Source organism: Astatotilapia calliptera, unplaced genomic scaffold (genome assembly GCF_900246225.1).
Source record: "Astatotilapia calliptera unplaced genomic scaffold, fAstCal1.2 U_scaffold_6, whole genome shotgun sequence".
Taxonomy (NCBI): Eukaryota; Metazoa; Chordata; class Actinopteri; order Cichliformes; family Cichlidae; genus Astatotilapia; species Astatotilapia calliptera.
In genome coordinates, this window is record NW_020535800.1 from 195,435 (window position 1) to 216,878 (window position 21,444).

The 21,444-nt window shown below is 41.9% G+C and overlaps 1 long non-coding RNA gene and 1 pseudogene across 1 annotated transcript; both read left to right on the forward strand.

The window, feature by feature from the left end:
- LOC113018324 (alpha-2-macroglobulin-like) overlaps window positions 1–13,253 on the forward strand; it is a 43,204-nt pseudogene extending 29,951 nt beyond the window's left edge.
- A 6,843-nt stretch (window positions 13,254–20,096) lies between these two features.
- LOC113018309 (uncharacterized) lies at window positions 20,097–20,717 on the forward strand. Its single transcript, XR_003271757.1, has 3 exons — window positions 20,097–20,322; window positions 20,457–20,520; window positions 20,674–20,717. It is a non-coding gene; the product is annotated as an uncharacterized LOC113018309 (long non-coding RNA).
- Window positions 20,718–21,444: the final 727 nt, after the last annotated feature.

Genomic DNA, 21,444 nt, shown 5'->3' on the forward strand with positions numbered 1-21,444 from the left:
ATGCTTAGAAATGTGTTCACATTTGAACTCAGGTTTAAATGTAGCCATGTCTGTGTTCCTCGTACAGGTTACTGTCACTCCTGGGCCGTCCTCAGATTACACCCTCACGCCTCTCTCTGGTGATCTGTACACATCCTGTTTGTGTGCCAACGAGCGCAAGACCCTCAGGTGGACCATGATCCCAACAGCCTTAGGTGAGAATCAGGCTTTGGTCCTCCACACTGCCAGGAAACCGCTGTGTGGCAGGCTGAGTACACATCCTGTTTGTGTGCCAGCGAGCACAGTTGAAAATCGAGGTAAAGCAAGACTATAAACCCCTGTGTTGGGAGTGGGGCAGAAAGAATTATTAGCTGTGTCTCAATTCCTAGGCTGCATCCTTCAGAGGACCCGGCCTTCGCGGTCTACGTGGGTCGGGTCTTTAGAAGGTCGGGTAGACCGGAAGTGCCAGGTTGTGAAATTGGACGGTCTAGCCTTCAGATTCGCATCACTGCCGTCTCGGTGGAGTTTAATAAACTCAGCTGTCTTCTCCTTGCTATCTAAAATATAACAGGACACTGGAGTAAATTCTCGACCATCTCACGTTTCTGATTAATCAGTTTTCTGTCTGACGCTTATTCAGCTGTGTGAAAACTGTAACTTTAATCTCAGCCAAACCGATTTACTCAGGAACAAATAAAACACTGAAAAAAGCCAAACAATAACAGTTTTAAGTTATCTAAATGACTTATAGCCAAAGACAGCGGTGATCTCTTACCAGGCTCTAGTGAGGCTTGACCTCCCGGTCAGCTATCGAGCAGGTGGGTCCGAAAACGTCGAAGCACTTTTGCAAATATGTGATATCTTGATAAACCCAGCAGATATTTGAAGTTTACATAGCTACATTCTCTCCTGAAAATATGTTAAAAGTTTATTTTGTGACCCAAAAAGAGTAATAAGAATAATATAAAAAAAACGTAGTAGCGGCCGCCATTGTTGGAAACTGGAATGCGCTATGAATTCTGGGATAGTTTGGGCCACCCATCCTTCAAATCTTGGGAAATGAAGGATACATTTTTCGCCGCATTTGGAGCAGCCTTTGAATTTGGACAGCCTTCAGCGTGTAGCTGTGACGTAATCGGCCTTCAAATGTGGCCTCAGGAGGATGTGGCCCCTGAATTGGGACACAGCTATTGGGTCTACAAGGCCTAGATTTCCCACTTCTATCCTTCCACTCTGAGAGTAGAAGCTGCCTCCATCCTCATGGTTTACTCAATGCAGCTGTCTTAACTAATTATAAATCATTCTGTAACCTGCCTTTCAATTCTCATCAATTATTTCCATTATGTATGCTTCCCTTGGACAGTATATATAATGATATATAATACAAAAGACTGCTTGCAGTTTCATTGCCATCCAAATTATTTATATCTTAATCAGTTAGTGAAGTCAGACGCAACAAATTATGTATTATTGTAGGGTCTACCTTACAATTCAATTCAATTCAATTTTATTTCTATAGCGCCAAATCACAACAAAAGTCGCCTCAAGGCGCTTCATAGATACAGAGAAAAACCCAACAATCATATGACCCCCTATGAGCAGCACTTTGGCGACAGTGGGAAGGAAAAACTCCCTTTTAACAGGAAGAAACCTCCGGCAGAACCAGACTCAGGGAGGGGCGGGGGCCATCTGCTGCGACCGGTTGGGGTGAGAGAAGGAAGACAGGATAAAGACATGCTGTGGAAGAGAGACAGAGGTTAATAACAGATATGATTCAATGCAGAGAGGTCTGTTAATACATAGTGAGTGAGAAAGGTGACTGGAAAGGAAAAACTCAATGCATCATGGGAATCCCCCGGCAGCCTACAATACAATATAAAGCACCTCGAGAAGAATGTTGTTGTGATTTAGCGCTGTATAAATAAAATTGAATTTAGCTACAGGCATGTGTTAAGGATGACCTGCAGTTTTCTAAATTCAGCCAAATTGACATTATTGTATGTGGCCCTAAAAGTGTCAGAAGCATCGTCTCTGACGAGATACTTTTTATGATTTACATTACCTCAGCCTCCAGCAGGACCCTGAAATTATTTTGGACTATTTATTTTCTAGCTCATGTTTCTCACACCTGATGCAGTAAAATTTTCAGTTAGACGTTATCTTTGATTTAGAACCAACATTAAATCCACAGATCTAGCTTTAGATCTAGTTAAATCACAGTTAACTGCCTCCTTTTGTCCCAACACATTTCCATCTGGTTTCTACAAAATCTGTAAAATAACCTCGGTAACCTTTATTTTAATGGAGAGACGAAGAAGGTGACCTGTGCTGCTGCTTTTAGGGGCTGTGAATGTGACTGTGTCTGCTGAGGCCGTAGCGTCTCATGTGTCATGCGATAATGAGGTTGTGAGCGTACCAGACAGAGGTCGCATCGACGTGGTCACCAAATCTCTCATAGTGAAGGTCAGTGTCATAAATACGAGACGAGAAAAACATTTTTACTCATAAAATTTAAATTGTTACTCATTTTAAAGATACTTTTCCTCAGGCTGAGGGAAGTGAGACGACAAAGACGTACAACTGGCTTCTTTGTCCAAAAGGTCGGTATGATTTCCATCAGTTACAAAGTTTAAATAAAGAAATGACCTAAATGCTCAAAGTTAGCAGTGGAGTGCACTGTGTACATAAAATGTGCCAAATTTTCATCTTTTACTTTCACAAAATGTAACGATATGTGCTGAAGATCAGGCCACCTGGTGACTTTGGACAGTAACTCTGTTGTAGTCGTGACTTCCTGATTGGACGTTTGTTGTGTCTGTACACAGGAAGCCCGCTGACGGAGGAAGCAGAGATACAGCTGCCTGAGAATGTGATAGAAGGATCTGCCCGCACTTCTGTATCAGTCCTGGGTAAACCTCATCATTTCATCTCAATTTTGATTCAGCCAAATAAAAATATGGCAGGTTAAAGCTTTGTTAAAAAGGCAAATTACGAAAACAACAGAAAATAAAAGAGACGTCATGTTCAAGTAAAAGTAAAAACCGTATTCAGCTTTTAAAAGATGATTTCATTTATAGATAGACCCACGTCTTCCTGGCCTTGTGTGAAACAGAAATGGACCCCAAAAAGGCTGTTTGTGCCATTCTGTGCAGGAAGAACTGCAGTCTAGCTTTAGTCATAAGTGTGTTTGAAACGCTGAGTTTTGGCCCAGTCACACCAGAGGGTTTTCCAGCGCAATCGTTCTGGTCATGCAGAATCATGTCAGTAGGATTTAAGTCCAGATTTTGACTCGACCACTTTCTGGTGTCCTGGATCATTTTCCATCTTAACCCTCTGGGGTCGACGTATGCGCCGACACGTCAAAATCACATGACCAATTTAAGACAACACAGCTACAAGATAGTGAGGGGATTTCTTTCTCTTGTTGGAGAAACGGCTCTTTCGGCTCGGCGCATTAAAAAGAGCCAGGACTTTCAGCTCCCAACCGGCTCTTCAGGTTGTTTTGTTGCTTTAATTAATTTATTATCAACAGCAAAATAAAATCATGCACAAAAGAAATTACTAATGTGAAAAAAAAAAACATGGATTTATTTATATGTTTATATATTGCGTGCTTTGTGGCCCCTAGAGACAATGCACAAACTCCAAAACACATTGCTAGCGTTAACTGACCTTCAAAACAGAGCTACCTAGATCACTTAAATTACACAATTGAAATCATATATGTATTGTTCGTGTATTTATACACAAGCACTCATATATATTCAAATAATTCAAAAAAAATGTTCTTTTACCTGTTACTACCACACACCAAATCCGGTTGTTGGTACTTGCTGGCTTGTGTAGGTAACAAAAGCTCAACACTGCGCCCAGCATCCTGGAGCACTTCTGTTGTGTTTTTACGTGTTTCTGAGTTTTTAAGTGTTTTGGACTTTGTACTCTTTTTTGTCTCTAGGGGCTACAATAAATATACTTTTATTTATTCACTCCACATAAAATGTAATAAATAAATAAATACAGAATCACATTTCAACTTTTAACTATTTACATTTTCAGCTTTTTCCTTTAAAACAAATTTAAAGTGAAACAACACAAAACACTGCAAACCTACGCCACACAGCCCCAGAGCATCACACAGTTGGTATGATGTTCTTTCTATGAAATGATGCGTCACTTTTAAGCCAAATGCAACAAAAGTCAAAACGTTTTCTCTTCAGTCCATAAAATATTCTCCCAAATATCTTGTGGAGCTTGGAGATGTTTTTTGGCAAATGTGAGATAAGCTTTTGTGTTCTTCTTGGTCAGCAGTGGTTTTGTCCATGAATGCTGTTTTTGCCCCGTCTCCTTTGTATTGTTGAATCGTAAACTCTGACCTTTACAGAGGAAGGCAAGGCCTTCAGTTCTGGGTGTTGTTGGGATTCGCTTGACTTTTTCGGTGAGTCGTCGATGTGCTAATGGAGTAATTTCGGCCACATCTTTTCTAGTTTTCTCAGTTTGTGGATAATGGGTTCCAACATGGTGCACTGGCGCTCCAAAGCTGTAGAAATAGTTTTTAATCCTGTCCAAACTGATAGATCTCAAGACTTCTCGCCTATTTTTGAATTTCTTTTGGTCATGGCAACGACGTGTTTCTTCTGGACGTCTTTTAGCCTGCTTCCCTTTGTCAAACAGATTGTACTTGAGTGATTTCTTGATCCAGCAGGTCTGGCCTTAATCAGGCCTGGGTCTGGTTGGTGAAATGAAACTCAGTCTTCCCAGAAATATTTGGTTAATCACAGTCAATCTACGATTTTCAGTTTGGATGTTTTTTCGCTCAGCAAATGAAATCATCATTTAAAATTGCACATTGAAGTATTCAGGTTATCTCTGCCCAATAATACAAAGTTGTTTTACACTAGTTTTGTTAGTTTTAGTGAATCAATGTTTTTGATCAGGTGACATCCTCGCCCGGGCTCTGAAGAACCTGGATGGATTGCTGCAGATGCCGTATGGATGTGGGGAGCAGAACATGGCTCTCCTGGCCCCCAACATCTACATCCTCCACTACCTGAAAGGCACACAGCAGCTCACCGCAGCCATCATGGAAAAAGCTACTAACTTCCTCACCAGTGGCAAGTTTTTATTGTTTCCTCTAAGAAGGAAATCATTTGAATCACTTCAACACACACGGTTCAAGAAACAAGCCGACAGGAGGCAGAACATTAGCCGCAGCTTTTGGTCAAATGTGTCATTTTCCTCATCTGTCAGCAAGAGTCATTGAATTTCCCAAATCTTGATGTACACATGCAGATCCATAAACAAATGGAGTCCAATCATCACCATAGCAACAATGTCTCGATCATGGTGTCCCTGTTGTTACAGGATACCAAAGACAGCTCAACTACAAAAGTGCTGACGGTGCTTACACCACATTTGGAACAGGACCAGGAAACACTTGGTGAGAACATCACTGATCAAACATGTCACAAACCAGAGAGGTTACACTGGTTTTTAAATGTCCCACCAAACAGAAGACGTTTCTTGAAGTTTGACTACCCATTAATAACATAAACATGTCTACCTCTAATACTTAAAATAATTCTCCATTTAATCCTTTGACTAAGCCAACATTAACAATACCTTTTGGTTAATACTGTGTAATTTAGTAGGTAGGAAGGAGCATTAGAGCCACATAAAAATGTTATTGATCATTATTAGAATAAAGTCGAATTTTAAAGCTTAAAGTTATTTTACTTTAAGAAAACATCTAAATGCTATTTCAATAATAAAGTCTTAATACTGTTTTGTGAAAAAAGTCAAATTCAAATCTAAGAAAACAGTTGAAATGATTGTTGTTTCAAACAACTGCTATACCCTGTATAAAATGCCTTGAGTAGATGTAGTGAAATAAATCAGTGGTCTTGTGATACAGCATAGATCCTCTTTATTCCACTAGCGTGGAACCATCGGTATCCTTGCATCTGTACATTAGCAGCCATTTCCTTTTATACATTTCACTAATTCAGAGGGGAAAGCAACCGTGGCAGTTTGTCCTGAAACAACTGTGATATCCACATTTCTGCTTTTGTCTCAAAATACATTTTCAAATTTAACCTTGAAATTTCAACTTTATTTTCAAAATGATCAGTATTTCTTTCTCTTAATGTGACCTCACAGCCAAACATTTCCATCATTGTAAGACGTGTAAGTGTTGTTTTCTTTCTGTCAGGCTGACTGCGTTTGTGGTAAGAAGTTTTGCCAAAGCTCAGTCTTTCATCTTTATTGATCCCAGAAAGATCGAAGAGTCTAAGACCTGGCTGCAACATAAACAACAAGAAAATGGCTGTTTTGAAAAGTCTGGGAAACTCTTCAACAACGGAATGAAGGTAACCTGCAGTTCTTCGCTGTTAGACTGTGGAAACAGCCTCCAGTCTGGATTTAACAAATTTTATTAATAATGTCATGCATACATGGAAAACACTGTACTACATACTGTAATAGCTCACATCAGTATATTCTATTATTTTATTTAAGAAATTATTTCCATACATCTTGTTCCATTCACAGCAGCACTGCTTTCTATGTAGCATTCACACATATTTATACTAAATACAAAGAATGCACTAGAGACCAACTTGGGATTAGTATCTTGCCCACAAATATTTGGCATGCAGGCTGGAGCAGCGGGGAATCAAACCACCAACCTTCTGATTAGTAGATGACTACACAAACTGTTTATAAAGTTGGGGAAACCCAAGGTGAAGAAACATCCATCTCACTGGAAATACAATGTCCAGATGAACAAAATCAACTTCCTGTTCATCTCTTTAGCTGGATGTTTGAACATGCATGAAGACATTGATGATACTAAAACCACATGCAGCTGAAAATCATTTTCATGACTTCATATCCCTGAATGTTGGTGCACTGATGATAAAGTGTCTATGATGTCTTCTGTTGACAGGGTGGTGTATCTGATGAAGTGACTCTCAGTGCGTACGTTACTGCTGCCTTCTTGGAAATGAATACATCCCAACATGTGAGTAGCGTCAAAGAATATCAAGGTATTCAACAAAAAAAGGAGTAGAGTTTGAGCTGCTGAGCCATGGAGTTAGGTTTAACCAGCAGTCTAGCACCCTGCTGGTATGTGCTGGATTGTCTCAGGGGCATCTTTACACAGCCTGCACCTGGGGTCTTGCCTGGTGTGATAGACCCCAGCCTCTATGGATCTTGTACTCAGAGCTTGTTCTTGTGCTGCCATGATTAGTGCCTCTGTGCTGTCTTTCAGTCCAGCGTTGTCCAGCCACTGGTAGGATTTCTGGGTATCATCTACTTCCTCTATCTGCTGGTGGTACATACTGTGCAGGGGCCTGTCCTTACATGATGGTTCCTCGCCTTCATCCTCTTTCTTGGGTTTCTGCTGCCTGAGGTATTCACTGAGCACGCGGTCAGTTGGGGCCATCTTCCTCGTACTCGTGAATATTCGTTGTTTCATCTTGGAATGTGGTGCTGACACTCACCAGTCCCTGGCCTCCTTCCTTCCATTTAGCATGCTGGACTTTGGGTGAAACCCTCCATGCATGGTCAGGAACTTTCTTGTCTTGATGTCAGTGGCTTCTATCTCCTCCTTTTGCCAGCTTATTATCCCAGCAGGGTACCTGATCACGGGCAGGGCGTAGGTTTTGATAGGCCGGATCCTGTTCTAACATTCAGCTGACTCCTCAGGATTTGCCTGACCCTCTGCAGGTACTTGGTGGTTGCAGCTTTCCCAGCAGCCTCTTTGGGGTTCCTATTTGCCTGTTGGAGTACTTGTAGCTGTCCTCTATGTCTGCAATGTTGCCTTCTAGTAGTTCGATTCCCTCAGTTCTGACTCTTTGTTATCATCCGACTACATTTCTCCAGTCCGAACGATATTCCAATGTCGTTGCTGTATATCCTGGTGGTGTGGATCAGTGAATCGATGTCTCGTTCACTCTTGACATACAGCTTGATGTCATCCACATACAGTGTTGGGAAGGTTACTTTTAAGATGTAATCCATTACAGAATACAGAATACATGCCCCACAATGTATTCTGTAACGTATTCCGTTACGTTACTCAATGACAGTAACGTATTCTGAATACTTTGGATTACTTAATATATTATCATGCTTTTTACAACAACGTGAATGTACTATTGCTGTGTGATTTATTACTATTACTGAAGGTCCGCGACTCCGAACTGTAGTAAAGGGACCTCTGACTAATACGGCGGGGTCCCTGTCAGCTCGTAGCCGAAAAATAGCTTTACTTTGTTGTGTGGGTCAACTTTTCTTGCAAGAAACAGAGAGAGGCGTTGAAAGACTGCTCCAACGGAACTTATTGCTTTCGGAGGAAAACACAAACACGGTGTACAGTCGAGTCTTAATAGCTTACTTACAACTGGGCTCGTCAGGCACTCTTCTTGGCTGCAGTGGTTATTATTATATTTACATGCTTCCAGCTCCCGTTTTTCCTCGATGACTGCTCGTACGTTTCCACTCCCCTTTTTCTCCCTCCTCGCGCTCACAGACACATAACGTGTATGGCAGTCCATTCTCCCTGCAACACGGACTACACTGCCCATGATGCTACATTCTTTAGAGCTATGCTTGTAGCATTCTGCCTGTTAGCTTAGCACAACAACAACAACAACGAAAAGGCGCTCTCTCACCCAGGAAACACACAGTCGCAGAGAGAGAGAGAGCGTCGCCCTGTAACCATGGCAACTGTAACGCTGCCGCCTGGAACAACAGACCGTAGCTGTCAAACAAAACCCAAACAGTCCTGACCCGCGACAATATGAAACAGGAAAGTACCGCAGTGTAATCCATTTATTTCAACAAAGTAACTGTATTCTGAATACCACCTTTTTAAACGGCAACTGTAACGGAATACAGTTACTCATATTTTGTATTTTAAATACGTAACGGCGGTACATGTATTCCGTTACTCCCCAACACTGTCCACATACAGCAGATGGCTGACAACTGCTCTATTCCGTAGTCAGTATCCGTAGGGACAGAGCATCTCCTTGATAGATGGTGATTGTGCTATGGGCTTGAAATTGGCCTCTAGTGTTGTACGCCACATCCCCATTGAGTTCTTGATGAAGGCTCTTAAAGTCCTGTTGATCTTGTACAGGTCTAGGCATTCCAGGATCCAGCTGTGGGGCATTAAGTCATAGACCCTCTTGTAATCAATCCAGGCAGTCTCGGCTGATTGTTACAAGTAGCTGGTGTTTTGCACCTCTGGTATTCTTGCCAATGAGTGGGGCACAGGAACATGTGTCTGTTCATCTTAGCCACTATGATGCCTGACAGGAGCTTCCATGTGGTACTGAGGCAGGTTATTGGTCAGTAGTTGGATGGGATCGATGGGACCGATCCCTTCAAGACTGTCCGGCCTAGTTGGATGGGACCGTTCCCTTCAGGATTGTCCGCCCTACAGTTAGCCATTCTGGGTGTCTCTCGTAAACTAACAGCTGGTTAATTTATGCTGCCAGATGCTCATGGAGTGCAGTCAGGAAGGAACAGTGGGCTGGGGGGTCAGTTCCTTAATCGTAATTATATAAATTCTCATGACCATTGATCAACAACCACTGACCAAAACCCACTGATCAAAGACCACTGATCAATGGCCATCAGTACCATTCACAGAGAGTTGGGGAATAGCTGCAATCACAGCATTGTAAGATAGCAAAAGATGTACCCTTAGGCCCCCTCCTTGATTCAGAGATGGTCTTTCCTTTTTCACGTAAATGGCCTCCTTGACCCTACACTCAAACCAGCGTTCCTCCCTGTCCAGGATGTTACATCCTCATCATTGAAAGAGTGTCCACTGGTCTGTAGGTGTGAATAGACTGCAGAGTCCTGGCCTGACGAGGTGGCTCTTCTGTGTTGTGCCATCCTCTTAGCCAGAGGTTGTTTGATTTCCCCGATGTACAGATCCTGGCAATCCTCCTGGAACTTAACACCTTACACTATGTTACTCGGTTTGTGTCGGGGTGGACCAATTTTTGGCGCAGCATGTTTTGGGGTTTAAAAGCCACAGAGACACAGTGTTTAGAAAAAAATGTGCCTCAGCTGTTCTGATACTCCTGACACGTACGGGATCACTACAGGTTTTCACTTAGGCAGCAGTTGTCCTTCTCTCCTGGATCGGCTGGAGCTTAGGTTTACGGTACACATCAGCTTTTAAATGTCCTCCATTCCTGATGGAAATCTCACAGTCTAAGAAGACTAACCTGACACTTTTCATATCCTCCCTGGTGAATTTGATGTGTTGTTCCACCGAGTTAATGTGATCTGTGAATTGTGGAACGTCCTGAGAATTGATTTTCACCCAGGTCATCCACATACCTGAACTCTCACCAGCAAGGACTGGTATCACCACCCAACCTGTACAGTGTTTTTTCAGTATGTTCTTTATATTGTAAATACTACTAGAAGATTGCTCCAGTCTTTGCTTGATCTGTACTTTCCTCTAATTGCTGTGTTTTCTATTATCACGCTGATGTTTTGAGTGACTGAATCAGGAACTCTGCCTCCTATTCTTCTCACACTGGGTTTAATGAAAGAAGGTTTCTGTTTGTCCATTGAAGTTCTTTGTTGTGATCTTTTAAAGGATCCTGTGATGATCCAGAGCCTGGCTTGTCTCAAGGAGTCTCTCAGTGACCTGAGCAACACCTACACTACAGCTCTGCTGGCCTATGTGTTCACTCTGGCAGGAGACGTGGAGACCCGAGCTCACCTTCTGCAGCACTTAGACACAGTTGCAGTGAGGGAAGGTGAGTCATCCTTTAGCAGGACATCATTCAGGCTTCATTAGCATCACTGTGACTGTTATTGTGTTTGTAGGAGGTTTCCTCTACTGGTCTCAGACAGCAGCAGAAACATCAGCCTCCCTGTCAGTGGAGATCAGTTCTTATGTGCTGTTGGCCAAACTCAGCGCCTCCCCGACTGCTGAGGATCTGGGATATGCCTCTGGTATTATCAGGTGGCTGACTGGGCAGCAGAACTATTACGGAGGCTTCTCCTCCACTCAGGTACGACACCACCCGAACAGTATGAAGCTCATCTTTGAGTACAGTCTTAGACAAAACCAGGGACAGAAGAAATAATACTGAAGCTTTCATTTTTCTATCAGATATGTAAAACAGATTTGTTTTAGCCAGGCAGAGAAGTTTTTATTCTTTAGTTAGAATATGACATTTAAGTCTAAAAATTCATTGTTTTTACAGAATAGCAATGTTACCTCAGACTTCTGTACCAACTACACGTAACAGCCTGTAAATAACAGATCACCTGCGAGTTTATACCTGTAATTTCTATACTTTGATAATTCTCAGTTAAAGATAATTTAACCTGTTTAACGTTTATTTAACCAGGAAGTGAACTTTGCAAAACTTGAGATTAAGGATCTCTTTTGTGAGAGGGTCTCAAAGTGACACAGGCCGTTTTAACTTAATGTCTATTCCACTTAAGCCCATGAAATATGGAGACATATGCTGTGTGTGTTAACCACAATGAATCCATCCTGTAGGACACGGTGGTGGCTCTTCAGGCTCTGGCTCTCTACTCCACTCTGGTGTTCAGTGCTGAAGGTTGGAGCACAGTGACAGTTCAGGCTCCCAGCAGTCAGCTGACGTTTGATGTAAATCAGGGCAACAAACTGCTCTACCAGGAGGAGGCGCTGCAGGACGTGTCAGGAAAATACAGGCTGGAGGTGAAGGGCACTGCATGTGCTTCAGTGCAGGTCAGTGACAGCATCACGTGAGAAGCTCCTGGTTGATGTCAGAGAAAGGGTTTCTTCTTTTTCCTTATACAACTTCAGAGAGCATTAGCATTGTCACATGTAATAAAGCTCATCTTGCACAGGTATTTTCATACACAATAAAGACATTAGACCTGGCAGTAATAACTGTAGAGAGTACAATGCTATTTTAAACTAAACTGGAGAACTGAGCAAAAATAAATGAACTTTCTGTCTGTATCAGAATCAGGGAAAGTATTAATCCCAGAGGGAAACTGAGTTGTCATAGCAGCAAATATACAGCAAACATCAAGCACTCGTATAAAATGAGTGTAGATATAACAGAGATACTCATATTAAGATGAATATAGACATATAGGTATGACTATAAAAGTATGTGTGCTAATATGTGTCATGGTGTAGAACAGTGACAGCAGGGTGCATTGAGGTGTGATTAGTTCTGTTCCACACGTGACCCAAGTGTGTTTCCCAGATTTCTGCCACCTACAACATCCCAACACCTGCTGATGTCACCACTCTCAGTGTGAAAGTCCATCTAGAGGTCAACACCAGTGAATCTGCTAGACCCAAATTCACTGTGCAAATACAATCACTGTAAGTATGTGACAGGTGAGAGGAGTGCTCTTTACCTGTGTGGAGGAACTGCTGGTAGATGAAAAGCAAGTGTGCACACAGGTCAGTATAATCACACTGTTCAAACACAGGTACAGTGGAAAGGAGGAAACTACAAACATGGTGATCCTGGACATCAAAATGCTCTCTGGATTTTCCCCAGACCCCGAGTCTTTGAAGAGTGTGAGTAATTAGACAGATTCTACCAACGAGTGCATCTCATGTGATAATTGTGAGGATAATAATAAAATGATGTCATCTCCTCACAGCTCAAACGTGGCCTCCTGGTGAGTCGTGTTGAGCAAAAGGAGGATCACGTTCTGGTGTACATAGAGCAGGTAAGTGAAAGTCACCGTGGGGACACCAGATGATGATCTTTGGTACAAACTGTGTCTGCGATTGTTTCTGTCTCGTCCAGTTATCAAAGGACACAGCCATCAACCACAGCTTAGAGATCATCCAGGAGCTCCCAGTGGACAACCTGAAGCCAGCCGTGGTCAAGATCTATGACTACTACCAACCAGGTCCAAGTCTAACTAAGCTTTACTCCAACAGCACACTGACACACTTCAGAGGATCCATCAGACTGAACAGTTCATACAAGCTGATGTTTCCATCAGTGACTCAGAGAAATGACACTTTCATGTTTTTCTACCATGTTTCTGTCAGGTGACCAGGCTGAGACCCAATACATGTTTGTCTCGTGAGCTGCAGGTACGAAGCTGTAACAACACACAAGGACACCTTTCACACACGTTCATGTTCACAGCATCAATGCAAAGAACTTTGAGCTTTTACTAACTTTTATTCTTCGTCTCACAGTTTGAAGAAGCTGTGGCTGGTCCTGAGGTTTAAACCTGCATTTGAATAAAGATACTTTTTCTGCTCACATGTGTGTAAGCGTGTGTGTTAACAGCTCCAGTATTATTAGTGCTTCTTTAATAACAGGCTTCATTATTAATAATCGGCAGAATGGAAAATATAGTGCTGTGAATGCACCGCTGAGACTGGCCTCATGCTGCATTTCTGTCTTTGTGCAAAAACAGACAAAAACAAAAAGGTGCAAGTGGGCAACAAGTGGGCAACAAGTGGGCAACAAGTGGGCAACAAGTGGGCAACAAGTGGGCAACAAGTGGGCAACAAGTGGGCAAAACATTAAAAAAGCTAAACGTGCTCGTGGGAGACATTCAGTGACAGCTGGCAAGTGACGTCCACGGAAATACAGACAGAAACATGTGTGTGTGTGTGTGTGTGTCTGTGTGTGTGTGTGTGTGTGTCTGTGTGTGTGTGTGTGTGTGTCTGTGTGTGTGTGTGTGTGTCTGTGTGTGTGTCTGTGTGTGTACGTGTGTGTGTGTGTGTGTGTGTGTGTGTGTGTGTGTGTAAGTGTGTGTGTACGTGTGTGTGTGTACGTGTGTGTGTGTGTGTCTGTGTGTCTGTGTGTGTGTCTGTGTGTCTGTGTGTCTGTGTGTGTGTCTGTGTGTGTGTGTGCGTGTGTACGTGTGTGTGTGTGTGTCTGTGTGTCTGTGTGTGTGTGTGTGTGTCTGTGTGTGCGTCTGTGTGTGTGTGTGTGTGTGTGTGTGTGTGTGTGTGTGTGTGTGTGTGTGTGTGTGTACGTGTGTGTGTGTGTGTACGTGTGTGTGTGTGTGTGTGTGTGTGTGTGTGTGTGTGTGTACGTGTGTGTACGTGTGTGTGTGTGTGTGTGTGTGTGTCTGTGTGTCTGTGTGTGTGTGTGCGTGTGTACGTGTGTGTGTGTGTGTGTGTGTGTGTGTGTGTGTGTGTACGTGTGTGTACGTGTGTGTAATCCAACAAACCCTAACCCTTTTGCTTTTTTTCACAAATAAAATTGCAGCTGCATTTTGAGGAGAAATTTATTTTGAGCAAAGACATTTGAGTGAACAAAATTCATTCCTGCGTGCAAAAACTGTAGGCATGGCAAAGCAAGTTTATTTGTATAGCACAATTCAACAACAAGGTGATTCAAAGTCCTTTACAGAGACATTAAAAAACAAAAACAAATAAAAAGCATGATTTAAAATTGATTAAAACAAGCAAACAAACAAAACAGATTAAATCAAAACAGATAAAATCAGTAGTTAAAATTTAAATTTAAAATTTAAGCTTAAAAGTGTGGATTTGGTGCTTTATTCAAATGCAGCTGAGAACAGGTGAGTCTTCAACCTGGATTTAAATAAACTGAGTGTTTCAGCTGATCTGAGGCTTTCTGGGAGTTTGTTCCAGATATAAGGAGCATAAAAGCTGAATGCAGCTTCTCCGTGTCTGGTTCTGACTCTGGGAACTGATAAAAGACCGGATCCAGATGACCTGAGGGATCTGGAAGGTTCATACTGGGTCAGGAGGTCATTGATGTATTTTGGTCCTAAACCACTCAGAGCTTTATAGACCAGCATCAGAACTTTAAAGTCTATCCTCTGACGGACAGGCAGCCAGTATAAAGACCTCAGAGCTGGACTGATGTGGTCCACTTTTTTGGTCTTAGTGAGGACTCGAGCAGCAGAGTTCTGAATGAGCTGTAGTTGTCTGACTGATTTTTTAGGTAGACCTGTAAAGATGCTGTTACAGTAATCAAGCCTACTAAAGATGAATGCATGGACTAGTTTTTCCAGGTCCTGTTGAGACATCAGATCTTTTATCCTTGAAATATTCTTGAGGTGATAGTAAGCTGATTTTGTTATTGTCTTAATGTGTTTTTCTAAGTTTAGGTCTGCATCCATCACTACACCAAATTTTTTAGGTGTATAGATTGAAGTTCTCTGGTGACCTGTAATCGTTTTTCTTTGGCGCCAAAGACTATTACCTCAGTTTTGTTTTTGTTTAGCTGGAGAAAATTGTGGCACAACCAGTCATTAATTTCCTCAATGCATTTACCAAGAGCCTGTACAGGGCCTCGGTCTCCTGGTGACATTGTGATATATATTTGTGTGTCATCTGCATAGCTATGATAGTTTATTTTGTTGTTCTTTATAATCTGTGCCAGTGGGAGCATGTAAATGTTAAACAGAAGGGGTCCCAAGATGGAACCTTGGGGAACTCCACATGTGATACTTGTCTGCTCAGATGTGAAGTTACCTATTGATACAAAGTATTTCCTGTTTTCTAAGTATGTTTTGAACCAGTTTAGTACAGTTCCTGAAAGACCTGCCCAGTTCTCCAGTCGTTTGAGTAATATGTTGTGGTCAACTGTATCCAATGCTGCACTGAGATCCAGTAAAACTAGGACTGACATTTTTCCACTGTCTGTATTCAGACATATGTCATTAAACACTTTGGTCAGAGCGGTTTCAGTGCTGTGGTTCTGTCTAAAACCTGACTGGAAGGCATCGTAGCAGTTATTCTGTTTTAAGAAGTAACTGAGCTGTTGAGAAACTGCTTTTTCAATGATCTTACTTAAAAATGGGAGATTTGAGATCGGCCTGTAGTTGTTCATTTGTGTCTTGTCAAGATATGTATTTCAGTGTTTGCTATTACACACACACACACACACACACACACACACACACACAACAGCCCCTCTCGCTCAGTTTTTGCATTTGCGCTCACTCGCAATGTGTTGCTCGCGCTCTCAACATTTCTGCCCGTGCACGCTCAACTCTTTCTCTACACCGTTATATTTGTGCCACAAAACCAGCCAATCACAGACTTGGATGCAAAAAAAAATCTGGCTGGCTGTTTTGGTCTCCAATCAGCTCGAAATGACGAAATGCAATATCCCAGAATGCATTTAGTCCAAAACTCAAACGAGGCAGTGGCGGAAGAACACAGAGTGGCGGAGTTTGAAATATTACTCTTTCTGGGTCACAAAATAAACTTTTAAGATATTTTCATGCGAAAATGTTTCTGTGTAAACTTCAAATATCTGCTCAATTCATCAAGACATCACATATTTGCAAAGTTGCTCTAACGTTTTCGGAGATGCCTGTTACCCACCAGCTGACCGCACAGCTGGACTGGCCATTGGGCATACCGGACATTTGACCAGTGGCTGATGGTGATTTTTCATTTTTATGTTTGTTTGTTCGTGTTTATAATGGTATAAACAATAAAAGGTGGTGGTTTAGCCAATTGGTCATGATCAGCTCTGGGTTGGACCAATTGCAATGCATCCGTATTGAGGTGAAAAGGAACACAGTTTGTCGCGGACTTCAGCTACAATGAAAAAGACACAAAGCTGGAATTATTCTGTGCACAGCTGTTTCTTCTTCTCTCATCCTCCCCCCTCCCTCTCCTGTTTCTACTTCAATCATGAAACTGATCAATGATCAGCTGATCGGCTTTCGGCTTTTCTCTCTTGTTTGTTTATCGCCCACTTTGCGCCAGAAAGACGAAACCGCCGGATGTCGCGCTAAACAACAGCAGCACGTTTGATCAGCTGTTGTTAGAATTTATTTAATATTAATTTCTAGTATCAGCTGATGTTTGCTGGAGCCACAGCTGTAAAGCTGCTGGTCATGATGTCGGTTTGGATATGTGGTGAGAGGGAAACATAAAGATGAAACCAGGAGATGTCCTTACTGGATCATCAGAGCTGAACAGGTGATGGAGAAACAGGTTTACCTTTTAGGTGACATGAATGAGTTGAAGTTATGAACTGTTTCTGAGAGACAAATAACACCAGGATCCTTTTCTAAGCAGCTGACAGCTGGTAACTGTGCAGGGGCGGGTCTAGCAAAGTGTTGCCAGGGGGGCAGGAAGGGCATTAAAAGGGAAAGGGGGGAACAAGGAAATACTTTCTTATTCTCATTTAAAATGTCTCACTTTAAAAAAAAATAATAATCTGAGTCTTACAACAAACGATTGATAGATTGATGCATATATACCATCAGAACAGTGAACATCACTGTCACAACAGTGTTTATTTTCATTCAAAGGCTTCATGATTTTTCCTATAATTTTCGAGCCCAGTCCAGCCCTGGGCACGACATGCAGTGAATTAATCTGAGAAGGTGCATTGAAAAATAAATGGCCGCGCCAGCGGTGCACATCGCAAATTAGCTTGCGTAGACCCATTAGTTGTGCCGCTTCTTAATGACGACATCTTAGATAACAACCCCCAAAAAATGTATCAGCCACCTACCGGCGAGAGGGACATTGTTATCTTTTCACATTTCAACACTTCAAATGCTCAGCACAGCATCAGCACCGCGGAAATACACGGATACATCCGTAGACTCGAGACAGAATTCACAACGCATTTTCAGGACTTTCAGGTGTATGGACCAATGTTTTATTTTCTGATCAAACCAGGAAGCTTTAATGAGAATCACTACAATCATTACCTGACAAGGTTAACTGTCTTAACTGCCCGAACCACTTGGCCTGTCGGTACCTATCAGCTGCCTCTGAAGTTTCACAGGTTAACAAAAACCGACAGGACTCCTTTTTCAGTACCAAGCCGGAGGAGTACTCCAGTGGCCACCATTTGATTTGGAGGTTACCAAAATGAAAGCCATCAATGACCTTATGGCCGGGGCTCAGCGAAGCAGCTTCAGCAATGGAGGTGCTGCACATGGTCCATTCAAACTCAGAATCAGAATACTTTATTAATCCTGAAGGAAATTAGGGCCCCGGTCTCCCTCAGAATGCTGTTGAAGCTCTACTGAAGTAGAAGATCTCACGGACCATCCATTCCAAGAGCACCCTCACTATGTTTAGATGTGCCACCTGATCCAACTCAGCACCAGGTGTTTATCAGTTGACAGCTCAGCCCCTCTATTCAACCATGTCCAGTACTTTAGGGTGCAGATCTGATGATACGACTACAAAATTGATCATTGACCCGTGGCCCACAGTATCTTGGAGCCACGTGCACTTATCTAATTTATTTATTTGATTAACATTTAAATCTCTCAGTGAATACAGAATAAAGATCTACCACAAAGCAAGAAAGCAGGAGATAAGGCTAGTCAAAAAGCTATTAGCAGAAGCAAAAGAGAACAATAAAGCGTCTATAATGAATTCTTGCTCAGGACATCTTTTGTTTTGTACAGAATAGCAACGGTTTTTAACTTTTTTGTTTTCACATGGTTTATATGGGACTTCCAACAAAGCTTATCAATTATCTCTCTAGAAATGTTTTTTCGTACACGTTTTCGATTTCAATTCCATTAACCCTGATTTTAGATACATTTTTCATTTGTCTGGTGCCAAAAATAATACATATTATTTCATTTATATTTAACAATAACTTATTTATATGAAACCATTTTTTAGTATATTCTCCACTGTTCTTTTCCACTGTAGTCAGAAGCTGTTCCAGGTTATTACCTGAGCAATACAGAGTGGTATCATCAGCAAACCGAACACATTTTAACAGTTTGGAAATATTACATATATCATTTATAGTTCATTATGGACAAACTGTGGTTTGCACAGAGGTCCCTCAGTCACACCCCTCCAGCTCTCACTGTTGTTGCACACATGAGTGTTTAAGTCTCCCAGTAATAGCGTCACTAGATGGAGCACCCTTAAGCACCCAGAGGATATGTTGAGCAAAGCTGGAGAAGCTTCAGCTTAAGAGATCATTGTTGGCATTGCTGTGATTCTTTATGTGATTCACTGACTTGGTGAGTAAAGTGTTACTCTTATTCAAACTGGTTTTGTGCCTTCTCTCAGATTAGCACCAGGTTTATAAACTTGCTAGCTAGCTAGTGTTAGACTGGTGTTGCCTCTCGGCTCATGGTGCTTAAATTAACCCACAGCTTAAAAAACCTTATATAAAATCTCTCAGTGAAATTTTCTGTTGATTGTTTGAAATAGAAAAGTGAGCAGCTACTAGATAAGAGCCGAGACGAAACTTTTTCTGAAGGTGCAGCCGTTAGGGGTGGGGCTTGTTTTAATCCACTTTTATAACATGGACTGTACATTCTTAACCTCTGTATTTATTTTAATTTTTTATGGTTTGTTACGGATTCAAATATTGGGGATGGATACAAGAGGAAAAACCACAATAACAACACTGGTCCGGCCGGGTTGAGTCAAACGATGATTTTAATGATCACACGCGTGGGAGATGGATACTGATGCAGACAGCATCAGATCTCAAAATGGTGGAGCATTGATCAAACTCTTATAGCCTCTGGTGCCTCCACCTAATCATAAAAGCCTAAACATTCACATGCTTTCTCTCACACAGCGCCTAAGCTACAACCTTGGCTCCCTGTTTATCTGCTCCTGCTGAGATGGGGCAGAAAACTCCAGCATGTTCTCTTCTAATCAGACAAATAAGACGATGACTTTCTGCGAACAGTATTTCTTATAACTCAGCAGTATAATGCATCATAAACAATATCATTCATTCACAATAAATCGGCAGTCTAATGTAATGCAAATCAGTCTAACTAATGCAATAGTTATCACCTTCTTCTAATTCAGGAGAATAATGCAAACTACAACTACATAACAATTCACAATCTTTAATTAGGGGTCTAACATGGCATAAAATAATATTATAATCCCACAGGTTGTTTTTGGACATCTGTGACATCTATTAATGTTAAATCTAGTCTTTCTTTAGCGACATAAGCAAACTGTTTTTACATTTAATGAACATTTCTGTTTTATCCATCCATCCATCTTCTTCTGGTTATCCAGGGCTGGGTCATGGGGAAAGCAGCCTAGGCAGAGAAGCCCAGGCCTCCCTCTCCTCAGCCACCTCCTCTAGCTTGTCCGGAGGAACACCAAGGCATTCCCAAGCCAGCCAGCTGAGAGATGTAATCTCTCCAGCGTGTCCTGGGTCTGCTCCTGGCTCTACTCTGAGCCCCTCCCGTATGGCCGAACGTCTCACCCTATGTAATGATGACATTTCAATTATGTGTTTTAAAAAGAGACCACCTATTTCTTTGAGGCTCTGAATCAGCACTCCACACATCACATCAAACTCTTACAAGTCTAGAAGAGCAGCTGTTGGACAGAAAGACATCAGCTGAGTGGGAAGGATTTTGGTTAGTTTACTTCCCACAATATGTTAGTAGCTGTCACATTTATGTTAATCAGGCTGAACTTTAATCATACTTTAGATCAAACTGCTTTACTTGCTGTTTCCTTTGTGCTTTGGTTTCCTGTCTTCTATTATTAGACCTGAGATGTGACTGCTCTGTGCTGTTGCTGATGACTCCAGTTAATCCTACAAGACATGCTGTGTAAGTAAATACAACGACAGTTTGGTCTGCATTCATTCAAAGATCATATCCCACAGACTTAGTTTAGAGGGTCCACACTGTCTGCACTGTATATAGTGAAGTCTGCAACTTTTTGAAGGGTGAAATTTGTTTTGTGCCCAAATTATTCTGCAGATCATCAGAATGAAAGTTATTGGCCATGTTTGCAGAGCCCTTTTTAAAAATATGCTTTCATGACATTATTGTGTATCGGCTGGCTATCCAGACTGACAAGTGGGACAGTGAATGTCACCTCTCCAGTGGGGAGGGAGTCTGAGATTGAGAGTGTAAACTGAGGTCTGTTCTATAGGAAATTCAGAAAAAAATGTTTTAAGAAAGCAAATAAGTTGGTGTTCTGAAATATATGATTGTTTGCTTGCAGGACACCAGGAGAGAGGAGTCGTTCATCACAGAAGGTGTGGTCAGTGAAGATGGTCACCGGCAGGTCGAAGGTCATTGCATCTCCAGCCCACATCCACTGACACTGTACTGAAGGGATGTTAAGACTTTCTTCTGCACTTACACTCTAAAAACTAAAACTGAGATTTACTTAAAAATTTTGAAGCAATTTCTTTAGAGGCGGAGAAGGCCTTTGACAGGGTCGAGTGGGATTATCTCTTCTCGACCCTGTCGAGGTTCGGATTTGGCCCTAAATTCATTTCTCTGGTTAAACTACTATACATCCAACCAAAAGTGTCGGTACAAACAAACAATGTCCACTCCGACTATTTCGATCTGAATCGTTCAACAAGACAAGGCTGTCCTCTTTCACCTCTGCTTTTTGCATTGGCTATTGAACCTTTAGCTCTTCTACTGCGCTCAACAGACGAATATACAGGGATCAGAAGGGGAAAAGCAGAACATAAAGTCTCGCTTTATGCAGATGATTTACTACTGTATATTTCT